The sequence below is a fragment of the Canis lupus genome, chromosome 26, assembly GCF_011100685.1.
Source record: "Canis lupus familiaris isolate Mischka breed German Shepherd chromosome 26, alternate assembly UU_Cfam_GSD_1.0, whole genome shotgun sequence".
In the NCBI taxonomy this organism is placed as follows: Eukaryota; Metazoa; Chordata; class Mammalia; order Carnivora; family Canidae; genus Canis; species Canis lupus.
In genome coordinates, this window is record NC_049247.1 from 9,659,882 (window position 1) to 9,673,050 (window position 13,169).

Sequence of the window (13,169 nt, forward strand, 5' to 3'; positions counted from 1 at the left end):
GCAAATATGCAAGTTGTAAGTTGAATGAACTTTGTTTTTTAGTTGCTGTCCTATGACTGCAAGAAGAGGTTGAAGGCAGGAAACAAAGGTCAGGACAGGCTATTTGAATGAAGTTCCTCTGAAAAAGAGATAGAAAATTGGACGTATTTATAAACTGTCAGATGAATCTATTTTTTAAAGATTTTATTGATTTATTTGAGAGAGAGAGGAAGGAGAGAGAGCACAAGCAGGGGGAGTGGCAGAGGGAGAGGTAAAAGCAGGCTCCCTGTTGAGCAGGAAACCTGATGCGGGGCCCAATCCCAGGACCCTGAGATCATGACTTGAGCCAAAGGCAGATGCTCAACCGACTGAGCCACCCAGCCACCCGTGTCAGGTAAATCTTAAAATATGTGGAAACCCTAAATCTCAGGGATTGAAGGCTGAAGTTCTTTAGCATATGCTATGGCAGGGAGAGACCAATTTTAGTGTGGGCACAAGAAGGGAGGTAGGGTACCTTGGGTTCCAGGTTCAGCGTTCTGCATTTTGTGTGACTGCTTCTACAAAGCACACTCTTGCCTGATCCTCCGCCCCCCACCCCATTATGTTTGGGGTATTCTGAGGCGTTCTTGCTTCCATGTTCCAATAACCTGTGTGGGTAGTCACTAATGACCCAGCCAGCTGCACCTAAGAGATTCTGACAGTGACTCCTTGCCGTCCTTTGCCCCCCCTTCCCTGAGTGGCTATTGTCCTCTCTCTGCTCCCTAAGGCTGGTGGAGACCGAGGCCCTTCCCTTAGTTTCCCAAAGCACAGCCAAGTCCAGGCTCTAGATTTTTATCCAGGTTTAGAGGGAACAAAGGGAAACTACAGTGTGGAAAATAATGTATATTGGGTGCTGGCCAATATTAAAGTTCTTGGAGTCCAGACGTCTTGCCCCTCCCTCGGAGACTTGGACAGGTCCTCTCTTTCTTTGGACTTCCCCAACGTGACATCTTTCCTTGTCCATGCAGGAGTACTTTGGGAATGTCCTCAAAACTGGAGCCAAACACCAACCTCCCTTCTGGGGCTCAGTTGAAGGAAAGTAAAAGATTTATGTTAAACACAGGTGACATATCAACCTCATAGGGGTGCAGTTCTGCACTAAATAAAGTTTTGCACTCATCACCAAAACTTTTTTTTATCTGCAAAATTTCTTGACACCATGTTAAAAATTAAAATGAAAACTTAATGGTATTTACAAACTTCAGAATTTAGTGTTTCCTTTGGGCAAATATGCTCACTGAAATGTTTTCTCAAAACCAAGAGCAGACTTCCTTCAAGAATGTTTGCAAAGTGCTGACTCTTTAAAATTACTATTCCCCTGCTTCTGGACATAAGGCTTTAAAACTTCTTGGACCAGGGAAGAATGGGGGGAGAAAAAGGTCCAATACCACTTTTCGTTATTTAATATAATTATGGCAGTCTTACATGAGGAGGTCATGTGTAAGGACATGTATGAGGACCAAGAAGGCATTGGATTAGTTTGTGAAGCAGAAAGCCATGGGTGAGTCTTTCCCACAGGTGTAGAACACAATTTTCCAAATACTTAACAAAGGAAACATCGGAGGCGGTAATTATGACCAGTGTTTGCAAACCAATGCCTAGTTTTATCTGCTGGAAACTACCTAATCGGGCTCTCTAGTGACCTTCCGTGAGGTCTTCTCCATACACAGACTGTGTCACCACACAGCCTGGGAGTTCAGGAACGTCCACTGCTCTCAGCTTCGTTTATCTAGGTAGTAACCTGTGAGGGGCCTTAAAAGTGCTCTGACAAACTTGGGTCCTCATGTCCACTTAGACTTATCTCCTACGACTTTTGAAAACAAACATGTCCTCGTTTCTCCTATTCGTATGTCTGACAGGGAGGACCTGTGTTCTCGCTATATGCCATGGCCACTTGTCCTCTCTGGGCTTTTGATTCTATCAAATGACCTTACTCTTCCCTATGCTCACTTGGTTCAACCTTCCCAGCTCCAGCGAGGCTCTTGAAATTGCTCCAGCATACCTTTCTCTACTTTTTTGAAGGACACATGGGTTCTCTTTGAGAATACTCACGGAAAGAACCTATAGGGCAGTCAGTCTGAAACAGGCCATCAGGGGATGTTTTCTACAGAACAAGGGAGCATCCATCATCCTTGTCCTTGAGTGAAATGACTGGGTGACGGGCACTGAGGAGGGCACTTGATGGGATGAGCACTGGGTGTTATACTCTATGTTGGCAAACCGAACTTCTATATATATATATATATATATATATATATATATATATATATATATATTCAATATTGTATATATATATTTAAAAAAAGAAATCTCCAGTTAGTACGTTGAAAGTGAGAAATGTGTGTACCCACGCAACATGTTCTCAGAACCTCAAAGTCTGAAGGTACTCATGCTTTGGTGGAGAAATGGAAAGAAAGCTTCTCAAAGACACAGGAGGAGTGAGCTGCGAAGCCACAACCTTTCTTCTAGTAATGCATTTTTCGGTCACCTACTAATCACGAACTAGGTGTGAGTGCAAACAGTTTCCCATGAAAAAGGGATATAAAAAAAGGCACAGTGTCAGTGCCAGGGGATGGGAGAGAAGGCTCTCCCTCATGCTTATCCACCTAAAGCCCTCCTTTACGGTTCCCCAGGTAAGGTAGGTCATCAGGAAACTACGGAAATGCAAACAAAGATGCCAAATAAAGCAAAGGCTACCAATTAATCCTATGCTTTGGAAAATGACAATGGATCCCAACTTTGAGGTAACTGATGTGTCATGGTTTAAGGGAAGCCTACAGACAGGAATCTCTTTATAAACTGTTGCAACAAAATGATGCCAGTACATTAGATCCCCCAGCTATTCAGGGGAACTCTATTGCAGAATTTACATTTTATGGAACAATGTGTATATATATATATATATATATATATATATATATATATATATATGAAACACTTGGTTTATTCACAATTTTTTCCAAAACAGATACAATTTTTAATCATCTTTATTGTCACGTTAGCTGTTTTTATGACCAATGTCAATGTCTAGTAGTGTTTTACAAAACAATTAAAGCGTAAGAGAAAACAATCGGCTACCTTTCCTAAACACTGTGAGAGCTCTTTTCTTCTCCTTGGATGATGCTAAGAGCGTGAATGCTGTGTAAGCTTGGAGTCTTGTGTTCTGATAGCCTAAAAAATCCAGCCAGAAGGATTTTCTGAGAGCAAACAACCTTATTTAAAAGAAGAAAGTCACCTTTCTTCTGATTGAGGGGGCTTTCATATTCCCTGTCTCTAAATCCCAGGCGTTACTTTCTGGCTCATTGGTCTTAGACATCGAACTTCACTTCCTTGGGCCTAGGTTTCTGATTCAGTAAGATGGCCACGCGAAGGACGCCCCTCACATAGTGGGTTGAGAGATTAAGTTAGGTAATGCCTGTGCTCGTATCAGGTGCACTGCTTGGCTTACAGCGGGTGCCCACATAAACACTGAGAAGATCTAAAGTCACCTGTGTCTATGGATGTCAGATTGTATGAATTCTACGTTGTTCAGCAATGGTAAGATCTATCACTACCTAGTCGTAATACTGAATTTCCTTCATACCAATGGCATTCTGGCCTATCACACACATGGGCATTTGCAAACATGTTTCTACTTCCCCTACTAAATTGAAAATCTCTGGGGGGTGAGGAGGAGTAAGATTTGATTGATGTGGCAATCACTGCCTCGGGTCCAGTTACGGGTAAGACTGGTAAGGGCTTTATTCTCTTCCTTAGAGCCCCTCTCAAGACCATGGTGGCATTGAAAGCAACACTGCTGTTTGGGTCCTAAGTCAAGATTCTAGTTTCCTCCCTCTTCTGACTGTACCTTTAATCCTGAACGTGCAAATGGCTCAGGAGAGGTCAATTTGCACATTTGAGGCTTACTGCCCAACCTTGATGCCTTTTTACAGAGTCTAATTTGACTATGAAGCTGACACATGTCACCTTGTCTCATTCACTCACTCATTGATGCATTCATTCATTCCACCACTATTGAGTCCTTACCTATGAACTATTGAACTAGTACTAGGGACATGGTAGAAAATAAGACAAAGCCTCTAATCCCATGAAAGTTAAAAAAAAATCACAAACCTGGCAGAAACAAAAAGATAACTGTATGATGTGCCAGGTTGTAATATGTGTGTGATGGAACAGAATGGAGCAAGAAAGGGGAACAAGAGTGATGTTAGGGTGGAGTGCTATTTGAAGGCCATGGTCAGAGAAGGGGAAGAGCAGACCAGGGAGAGGGAAGTCTAAGTGGAAAAGTCCTGAGACGGGAACATGCTTGGCAATGTCTGAAGAACAGCCAAGAGGTCAGCATCATCTGGACAGAGTGGGCATCGTGTGTAGCAGTTGAGGGCTGTGAGTGGAGACAGGTCACATGAACACTTGGTAAGGATCGTAAAGGAATTATGTTTCTATTTCAGTGGAGATGAGAAACACGGGAGGGCTTTAGCAAAGGAGTGACCAGAGCTGAGAAGTACTGAAGGATCACTCCATCTGCTACATGATCAATGAACAGGCAGGGGTAGGGCGATGGGCCATTGCATAAATAGAGAATCCTTAGAGACCTTGTGATCTGTCAAGTGGGAGATGTTGGAAGCATTCAGGAGGGTGGCTGAAGTGGTAGTGGTGAGAAGAAGCTAGATTCTGGGTACACTGTGAGGTAGAGCTCAAAGGGTTTGCTGACAGAGCAGATGTAGAGTGTGAGAGAAAGGCAGCAAAGAAGGATGACTCCAGTGGCTCTGCCCTGAGCAACTGCAAGGACAGAACTACCATTTACTGAGGTGCAGATGAGTGTGGAAAGAGCAGGCGTTGGACATGGTTAGTTTGAGATGCCTGTTAAACACCTATGTGGGCATGCTGGCTAGGCAGCAAGTTGACTGAGTCTGGAATTCAGGAGAGAAGTCAGCCACAGATGTCTATTTGAGAGTTGCCAGTCTGGAGATGATATCCAAGCCACGGGATCGGTTGACACTGCCTAGGGAGCAGAGTGAGCAGCTAGAGAAAGGAACAGATCTGAGGGCTGGGTGAGGATGTAGCTCCAGGGTGTTTCACGTGTAAGTGTTGATAAGATTGAGGGCTCAGGAAAGAAGTGGGAGAAGGAGTGGCTGGTATGGTATCACCAAGAGAGTGTTGTCCTGAAAACCAAGAAAGGAAAGTGTTTCTAGAAGAGCGTTACACTACAGACTCAGTCCCAACAGCAAATTCTCTTGGCTCTACTTTCAACACATACCCAGGCTGTGACCTCTTATCTCCACTGCCCCCAACCCCCCACTGTCCAGCACACTGCCAGCCAACATCAACTCCCTCTTCTCTTCGCCAACCACAAAAGTCTCTAACTGGTCTCTCTGCTTCCACCCTGGCTCTCCCAACAGCCTATTTTCCACCCAGCAGGCAGAGTGATTATTTTAAAAGGTAAGTCAGAACATACTGATCATCTTTTAAGTGCTGCCAATAGGTCCACGGTGAGGACTGAGTTTTGATCATTTGATTTGACAACAGAGACATATCCATTGGTATCCTGGAGCAGAGCAGTCTGGATGGATGGGTGGGAATGAAAGCTTATTCTACTGGCATCAAAAGGTAAAGGATGAGTCAAGCAAACATCTCTGAGGGTGTTCAGTGTCATCAGTATTCAGAAAAATACAGATTGTATAGCTACAAAGAGATGTCACTACACACCCACAAGACTGGCTGGACGAAACAGAAAATTCCAAGTATTGCTATGGAGCAGTGGAAGCTCTCCTAAACTGCTTCAGGAACATAAAGTGGCATGCCGCTTTGAAATAGCACTCTTAATTTTCCAGTTAAATTTATTTTCTCAAGTACCCTATAACAGCTCTTTGACTCTTAGGCAAATGCCCTATACACTTCTGCTTATTTGCATCATGTTACTGGACAATAATGGTCAGAGAAGCACTCTTCATAGTATTTGAAAAGAAAAGAACCCTGTGTTCACTGATCCTCAGTAGAATGTTGTGACTGATCCACACAGAGAAAGACAGGTGTAGTACAACATGGAAAGGAATGAACTATGGTGGCACCCAAGAGAGTAAGTGTAAACTTAAATACCATGTGGAACAAAAGAGGCCACATCGCATTCGTATGAATTCATAGGAAGTTAAGAGGTAAAATGGGAAACGTTTCCAAAATGTTAAAATAAGGTCCTCTAGAAACTCCCTCCTCCACATGAGCAGTTACGACAAAGGCAAATAGAGTCAGAGTCCACTTTTTCGAAGTATGGAAATTAATCAAAGACAAGGAACCATGTGAAGCTTGTTTGTTCAAACACAAACAGTAAAACAGCTGAATCTTGATAAGAGCAGCAAGCTACGGGAAGTTTTAGTTGCCCTAGTCCCGTATCCCTCTCCCTCAGGCCCTCACTATCCTTGAAAAACAGCATCATAGCTACTCGGGTAGCTGTGAAAACAGGCAACCTAGCACCCAGTGGACTGGGCAGAACAGTTTGAAGCCCCCCCAAAAGGCCCACGGCCATCGAACTGTCGGTAATTTTACGTCTAGCAGTTGCCCAGAAAATCCCCATTCACAGGACGTGCCTTGCTATAAACTCTTAGAAGAAAACATAAGGCAAAAGTGTCACGGCACTGGATTTGGCCAAGATCCTTCTGATGCACGACACCAAATGTGCAGGCAACAGAAAATAGACAAAACAGGCTTCAACAACACTTTAAAAATTTTGTGCATCAAAAAACACTATTAACACAGGAAAAAGGCTACCCACAGAACAGGAGAATATATTTGCAAATCAAGTGTCTGATAAGGGACTAATACACAGAGACACTCCTACAACTCAACAACAACAAAATAACCTGATTAAAAATATGGGCAAAGGACTCAAGGAGACACGGCTGCAAAGAGGATACACAAATGACCCATGAGCACCACTAAAAAGATGCTCACCGTCACTCATCATTAGGGAAATGCAAATCAAAACTACAGTGAGACACCACCACCCACCCATAAAGATGGCTTCTGTCAAAAAAACAAAAAACAAAAACCCCAGGAAATAACATGTCCCGTGTCAGAGAGGACATGGAGGAAACTGGAGCCCATGTGTGCTGCTGCTGAAAATGAAAAATGGTACAGCTGCTGTGGAATACGGTGTCACGATTCCTCACAAGATCAAAAATAGACTTGTCATACGATACAGCAATTCCAATTCTGGGTATACACCCAAAAGAACTGAAAGCAGGGTCTTGAAGAGATATTTGCATGTCCATGTTCACAGCAGCACTATTCACAATAGCTGAAACATGGAAGCAACCTAAGTGTCCATTGATGGATGATGAACAGATAAGCAAAATGAGGCATATACATACAATGAAACATTCCTCACCTTTAGAAAGAAAAGAAATCTGACACGTGCCACAACACAGATGAGCCTTTAGGACATTATGCGGAACAAAATGAGCCAGTCCCCAAAAGAAGTATCTTGTAGGATTCTTAGGGAGTCCTTAGGGGAGGCACTTAGGGGAGGCACTCATAGTAGTCACAGTCATAGAGATAGAAAGTAGAATGGTGGTTCCTACGGGCTGAAGGCAAGGAGGCAATGGGGATTTACAGCTCAATGACTATAGAGTGTCAGTTATAAGTTATAAGAGGAAAAGGAGTCCTGGGGATTGGTAGTGGTGATGGTAGCACAACATTAAGAATGTATCTAATGCCACTGAACTGTGCACTTAAAAACGGCGACGATGGTAAGTTTTATGCTATGTGTGTTTCAACCCAATAAAAAAGAAAACAGGGAGAACAAAAATGAAATACTTCTTCATTCTGAGAGAAACACTAGCACTGGGAAAGTGAAAAGACAGCCCACAGGATGGGAGAAAATATTAGCAGATCATGTATCTGATAGGGACTAGTACTCCAAAAATATTAAGAACCCTTATAACTCAACAAGAAAAAGACACCCAATTTTAAAAGGGTACAGGATGTGAATAGCCGTTTCTCCAAAGAAGAAATAAAGAATCAGTAAGACTGTGAAAGGATGTGCAATATCATGAAGTATCAGAAAAGTGCACATCAAAACTATAATGAGATACCCCTTTATATGCACTGGGATGGCTAAAACCAAAAAGACAGGCAAGTATCAAATGTCAGTGAGGATGTGGAGAAGTTGGAATCCTCATTCACTGCTGGCAGGAATGTAAAATTACGTGGCTGCTTCAGAAAACAGTTGGGCAGTTCCTCAAAAGGCCAAACATAGAGTTAACACATGACTGAGCAATTCTACTCCCAAGTACCTACCCAAGGGAAATGAAAACATATGTCCAAGCAAAAACTTGTACTCAAACATCCACGGCATATTATTCACAATAGCCAAAAAGTGGAAACAACCAAAATGCTCGACTGCTGGATCAAAAAAAATAAACGTAACATGTGGTTCATTCATTCATTCAAAAAGAATCTATTATTTGGCCCCAAGGAAATGAGGTACTGGCACATGCTACACAGCTCATCCATGAAAACATATGATGTGAAATAAGGCAGTCACAGAAGACTATTATGACATGTAGGAGTGCATTGCTATGAAATACCTGGAACAGACAAAGTCCTAGAGCTAGAAAGCACACTGGTGATGGCCAGGGGGGCTCGGGGAGGGGAGAATGAAGAGGGACTGGTAATGAACATGAGAATTTTCTTGAGAGGGTGGGGAAAAGCTTCTAAAATCGACCGAGGTGATGGTTACATAATTCCCAGAACATGCTACAAACCACTGACCTGGACTCTTGGTATGTGAATTGTATCTCAACAAAGGTGTATTGTTGACAAGCTAAAATAAAAGTACACAATTACACTGGCGTGCATATTTTGGAAGCAAGACACGTTTTTAAAAAGTGAGAAAGTAGTTACCATAAGAGACAGGATCATGATTATCTCTGAAGCAGGAGGCTTTGTGACTGGCAATGGCACACAGGTGATTTCTATGGAGAAACTGATGATTACTGCACTGGTGCTGCACATATACAGCTGTTTTGCTCCCTCAGTCAAATATACATAACATAAAACTAACCATCCTGGCCATTTTTAAGTGTACAGGTCGGTGGCATTATGTACATTCACACTGTTGTGTGGTCATCAGCACCATCCATTTCCAGAACCTGTCATCATGCCAAACTGAAACTCTGCACCCATTAGACAATAACTTCCCCGTTACTCTTTCCCCCAGCCCTATTCTAGTAGAGCTCTATTCTACTCTGCCTCCATGAACTTGACTATTTGAGGAACCTCATCCAAAGGAAATCACAGAGGAGGAGTTAAGATGGCAGAGGAGTAGGGGACCTTTTTTTTTTTTTTTTTTTTAATTTATTTATTTATGATAGTCACAGAGAGAGAGAGAGAGGCAGAGACACAGGCAGAGGGAGAAGCAGGCTCCATGCACCGGGAGCCCGACGTGGGATTCGATCCCGGGCGTCCACGGGATCGCGCCCTGGGCCAAAGGCAGGCGCCAAACCGCTGCGCCACCCAAGGATCCCAGGAGTAGGGGACCTTAATTTTTGTCTGGTCCCTGGAATTCAGCTAGATAGTTACCAAATCTTTCTGAACACCTGCAAAATCAACCAGAGATCTGAGAAAAGAATTGCTGCAATTCTACAAACAGAAAAGTGACCACTTTTTGGAAGGTAAGAGGTGAGGAGACGTGATCCGGGGCAATACATGGGAAGATATAGGGCAGAGGGGTGGGAACTTGCGTGAGGAGGCTACCGCAAAGTATTATAAGCAGTAGGGCACAAAATCAGAACTTTTAGAAGTCTGCTACAATAGAGGACACCCCTGGCTTGAGGGTGCTCAGGTGGAGAAGCAGGGTGGAAAACCAGGTCGGACAGCATGGCCTCAGGATCCCCGGGGTCACCAGAAGAACGGAGGCGCCTGAGTGTGGCAGAGTTTCCAGACATGGGAGCTCGGAAGCTGGCTGAAAGCAGCGAGTCCAGGAGCTGGCTTTCTGCTGTGTGTTGTCATAAACTGTGAACTGCTGCACGGTCCTACTTTTGTGCCCTGGGCAGGGGCCCAGCAAAAGGCGGAAGCTGGGCCAGACACCCCCGCCCCTTTCTTGGGAGGAATGGCGTGGGTCTGTGCCATGGGAGTCCATAACATTTGGAGACTCAAAACTGGGTCATGTGCCTGAGATAAAACACTCGGTCACAGGCTGGGTGAACAAAGAGTTCGGATGAAAACCAGGGAGACAAGAGTGATTGAGTCACATAGTGTAATCCAGAGTTGCTTATGCTGAGCCCAGCCCCCTGGTAAGGGGGGTGCAATTCTACCCAGGCAAGGACACCTGAGAATCAGTGCAATAGGCCCCTCCCCCAGAAGACCAGCAGGAACAACTCATTAGCACCAAGTTTACCGATCATAGAGATTGCAAAAGTTCAGCTTTTGCGGAAAACAGGATATATCATTCATGGTTTTAAAAAATTATTCTTTAATCTTTTGGTTTTATTGTTTTTCAGCTAGTTTCTTATTTTTCCAATTCTCTGTTCAAGTCTTTAAAATTGTTTTAATATATACATTTTTAGTTTTTGTTTTCCTTTCATTGTATTTTACTGTATTTTGGAGTCTGTATGTATAAACATATATACTTATATGTTTTCCTTTCTTTCCTAGTTTGAGATCTAGTTTCTCTTAACAAACAAGCCAAAACATACCCAGGATCTAGTTTATTGTTTTGTTTGTTTTACTTCTTGTTTGGTTTCTTATTTCGTTTTGTTTCTGTTTTCTTCTGGTTAGTCCTGTTTGTATTTTCTGGTGATGCTGTTGTTATTTTTGTCTTTCTCTCTCTTTCTTCTATTCTTTTTGGACATAATTTTGAGATGGAGAAACTCACTCACCCCAAAAGAAAGGACAGGAGAAAGTACTACTTGCTGCCAGGGATTTAATCAATATGGATATAAGTAAGATGTTGCAGTGAAATTCAAAACAATGATTATAAAGAAATATGCTTGGAAAAAAGCATAGAAGACAGCAGAGAATCCCTTATTGTAGAAATAAAAGAATTAAAATCTAATCGGGTGAATATAAAAAATGCTATTATTGAGATGCAGTTAAAAAGAGAAGGTCTCACAGCCTGGATAAACAAGGCAGAAGAGAGTGTCAGTGATATAGAAGATCAAATGATGGAAACCAAGGAAGCTGAGAAAAAGAGAGAAACAAGTACTGGATCACAAAGGGAGACTTTGAGAAATCAGTGAGACCACAGAGTGAAATAATATTCAAATAATAGGGGTCCCAGAAGATGAAGGGGGGCAGGAGGCTTATTTGAACACAAATTACAGCTGAGAACTTCCCTAATCTGGGGAAGGAAACAGGCATTCAAGTCCAGGAGGCACAGAGAACCCCCCTCAAAATCAATAAAATAGGTCAACACCCCAACACAGAATAGTGAAGCTTGCAAATTTCAGAGATAAAGAGAAAATCATGAAAGTAGCTTGAGACAAGAGGTCTCTAACCTATAAGCGTAGAAACATAAGGCTGGCAACAGACTTGTCCACGAGACCTGGCAGATCAGAAAGGACTGGCATGATATATTCAATGTGCTAAAGGGGAAAAAAATGCAGCCCAGAATACTTTATCCAGCAAAGCTGCCATTCAGAATAGAAGGAGAGATAAAGAGTTTCCAGGACAAAGAAAAATTAAAAGAATTCATGAACACTAAACCAGCCCCACAAGAAATATTAAAGGGGATCCTTTGAGTGAAAAGAGAGCCCCAAAGTAACAAAGCTCAGGAAGGAACAGAGATAATCTACAGAAACAGCAGTGTTACAGGTAATACAATGGCACTAAATTAATATCTTACAATAGTTACTCTGAACATAATGCTCCAATCAAAAGACACAGGGTATCAGATTGGATTAAAAAAAAAAACAAGACTCATCTTGCTGTCTACAAGAGACTCATTTTAGACCCCAAAACACCTCCAGATTGAAAGTGAGGGGGTGGAGAACGATTTGTCATGCTAGTGGACATCAAAAGAAAGCTGGAGTGGCAATCTTTCTATCAGACGAACTAGATATTAATAAGAGATGAAGAAGGACATGATATAATAAAAAGGTCTATCCAACAAGAAGATCTAGCAATTATAAACATTTATGCCCCTAACTTGGGGCAACCCACTATAGAAACCAATTAATAACAGAATTAAAGAAACATGTTGACAATAGTAGCAGACTTTAATACCCCACTCATGGCAAAGGACAGATAATCTGAGCAGAAGATCAATAAGGGAACAAGGGCCCTGGATGACACCCTGGACCAGATAGACTTCACAGATATATTCAGAGCATTTTTTTCTTCTTTAGGTTTTATTTATTTGGGAGAGAGACAGAGAGACAGAGACAGACAGAGACAGAGACAGAGAGAGAGCACATGAGTGGGACGGAGGTGGGGGAGGAGCAGAGGGAGAAGCAGATCCTCAACTGAGCAGGGAGCCTGCTGCGGAGCTCGGTCCCAGGACCCCGAGATCATGACCTGAGCTGAAAAGAGCTACTTAACCAACTGAGCCACCCCGGTACCCTATTCAGAGCATTTCATCCTAAAGCAAGAGAATGGACATTCTTCTCAAGTGCACATGGAACATTCAATTGAGCTCACACCATGCATATTTTCAGAACACGATGCTTTAAAACTTGAGTTCAATCACAAGAGAAAATTTGGAAGGGACACAAATACATGGAGGTTAAAGAGCATCCTACTAAAGAATGAATGGGTCAACCAGGAAAGTAAAGAAGAATTTAAAAAATACATGGAAAGAAATGAAAATGGAAGCACAATAGTTAAGAATCTTTGGGCTGCAGCAAAGGCAGCCCTAAGAGGGAAGTATATAGCAATACAGGCACCTTCCTCAAGAAACAAGAAATGTCTCAAATACACAGCCTGAACATACACATAAAGGAGCTGGAAACAGAACAGCAAATAAAGCATAAATCCAGCAGGAGAAGAGAAATAATAAAGACGAGAGTAGAAATCAATGACACAGAAATAAAAAAACAACAACAGTAGAACAGATCACAAGGAAACTAGGAGCTGGTTCTTTGAAAGAATTAATATGATCGACAAACCCCTAGCCAGATTTATCAAAATGAAAAGAGGCCTTCCTCCCAAACAAACAA

At 42.5% G+C, this 13,169-nt stretch overlaps 1 long non-coding RNA gene across 1 annotated transcript in view; it reads right to left on the reverse strand.

Moving 5' to 3' along the window:
* Window positions 1-13,169, reverse strand: part of LOC119877583 — a 17,310-nt gene continuing 4,141 nt past the window's right edge. The window contains exon 3 of the long non-coding RNA XR_005379168.1: window positions 1-118. This is a non-coding gene — a long non-coding RNA (uncharacterized LOC119877583). The remainder of the gene's footprint in view (window positions 119-13,169) is intronic.